The sequence below is a fragment of the Geotrypetes seraphini genome, chromosome 11 (assembly GCF_902459505.1).
Source record: "Geotrypetes seraphini chromosome 11, aGeoSer1.1, whole genome shotgun sequence".
In the NCBI taxonomy this organism is placed as follows: Eukaryota; Metazoa; Chordata; class Amphibia; order Gymnophiona; family Dermophiidae; genus Geotrypetes; species Geotrypetes seraphini.
This window is the reverse complement of record NC_047094.1, coordinates 74468051-74470498: the sequence shown is the minus strand read 5'-3', so window position 1 is coordinate 74470498 and position 2448 is coordinate 74468051.

Below are 2448 nucleotides of genomic sequence, written 5' to 3'. Positions count from 1 at the left end.
ATTTAAACAGGCTACATGTATTGAGCTGTTTATTGCCCTAACGTGAAGTCTCTGAGGCTTGTGACCTAAAAAGTTTTGTACTTTTTGGTGCTTTTCACGAAGGTGATTTTGGTTCTCTGAAGAAGCCTGTTGGCGAAACGCGTTAGAATCCACCTGTACCTGCTGTAGCAAGTTGGCTTCCTAAACTCTCACAGCTAAGTTTTGCCTATTTTGAGGATTATAGTTTTCACTTAGGTATTGGACACTTCAAATGGACATTTAATAGAAAATAGAAAAATAGTATAAAAAGACACTCACCAAAATTTAAATACCTTTCTACCGCTTGTGGATGGTGCTATGATAGACTCTTTGAAAGTCCTTACAAGGGTTGCTGCCCTGGTTTGGTCACTTTCTTACCATGCAATGGTTCTGAGCATCTTCGTGAATTTAAAGGCATTTTCATTTTGTTTTTTGTTCCCTTTTTTGTTTTTGTTAGTACAATTGGCCTTGGACTTCATATCAAAAATGACTTCTCATGTATTGTAAGGTGGGTGTAGTACAGCTTGCTTCCAGGAGTCAAGGAAGACCCCTGTGGCAAGGCTGGTGGTTAACAGGAATGTACAGCCAGAATATATATCCATATTTTTTTACTTTATTAATTTTCAACATGAGTACAAAGTATAGAAAATTATTAAACAAATAACATAATAATCAGCACTTACAACCAAACAGGAGATAATATAAAGCATATATCCCCCCTCCCTCCTCCCCCCTCCTTGGATGTGTATTGGAATCTTATAGGAATTAAAGGTTCTTCCACTTAATCAGATCTCATAAACTCAATTAATGGGCTCCTTGTTAATTTAAAAATTTTGTTATGCCCCACTCTTTCTGAATATATTTTTTTTGAATTTATAGCATAAACACAAGGACTCCCACCAAAAGGAAAAATTAAGGTGGTCCCAAGTTTTCCAATTTTTAGTAATCATCTGAATGGCAATCCCGGTCATAATAATCAAAAGTTTGCATTCATATCTGTCCAATGGAGGTTTAGCATACAATAATGTCCCACAAATAACCACCTCATAGGACAACAGAATCCTAGTTCCTAGTATCAAATTAACTTGTGTCCGTATTAATTTCCAGAAGTTTAGTATCAAGGGACAATAGAACAACAAATGATCCAGTGTCCCTACATCAAGATGACAGTGCCAGCATCTATTAGACTTCCGGTACAGCCAGAATTTATATTTTGTTTGGAAGTTTCCCCCTTGCGTTCTCATGGGAGATGACACAAACAAAATTTTTCTGGCTCCTTTCGCATGGTCCCTTCCTCCCTGTGATCCAAGCCCCCTTCTAGCCTTTTCTCCTCACGGCTGCCACTTCTTCTGTCCCTCCCCTCTCCTCTCTGCCATTCCAAGCAGACCCTCTGTGCCTACTTCAATCACTGGTGGCCCAGAAGGAGATTGTTGGGACAGCATCAATTCTTATTTACTACTGCCTATGACCATGGTGTATCATGAAACTAGGATGGAAAGTCATAACCTCCATATTGGATGCAACAATGGCCATACACTGGAGAAAATGGGCATCTCTCCTGCCCCAGTAGTCCCCCACTAGACCACCACAGACTGAGGCAGGCTCAGAGAACCTGCAGTGAGTGGAGGGTGGTGTCCTGTGGGGAGAGGAGGGGTGGAAGTAATGACTACGTGGAGGGGAGCAGAAGAGGGTACTTGGATAATGGAGGGGGGGGGCTTTCATTTGCAAAGCTGTCACTGGCAAATGAAACTATTCATGTTTTCATTTCCCAACAACATGAAACAACCATGATAATATTATTGATATTTCTTCTATCATTGTTACCGACTTCCCATCCCTAGTGGTCACCATAGAATGGAGAAAAGATACAAGAGGCTGGAGAAGTGGTATGAAAAGTAATGTAGACAAAGAAATGGTATGCAGAGAAGATGGATTCAATGAGGAAGCAATTTCATCTTGGTGTGGAAGCTCACCCCCCTGCCAAATATCTTTTTCAATCCTAAATTATAATTTTAGCCTTGTCCCAGTTTCGACTTAAATCGAATCAGGTCAGAAAGTCACAAAATATCTACTTATGGTTGGCTAAAAATGGAACCTGCAGCTGCGGGGCACAGAAAAGCATTTTAGATTTGACGCATCCCAGAAAGGTCAGGGCGTAGAGTATTTTTTTTTTAGTCTAAATCCTTGTTAGTCATATTATTATGCCTGAAACTGTTCCACCTTTTGAGGTTTCTGTTTGGAGAAAACAGTCTCTCATTTTTTGATGGAGGTAAAAAAAAAATCCTTTCCCAACTAATGCTAATTTTCCACTAGCCAATAAGATAAGGTTGAACGGGTGAGAGGAAGCAGTCTTAAAAGGATAATAAGCATTGCTACACTTTTGTGGGGTGGGACCTGATAGGTGGAACTTGCTGTGTAATGCACTCAAAG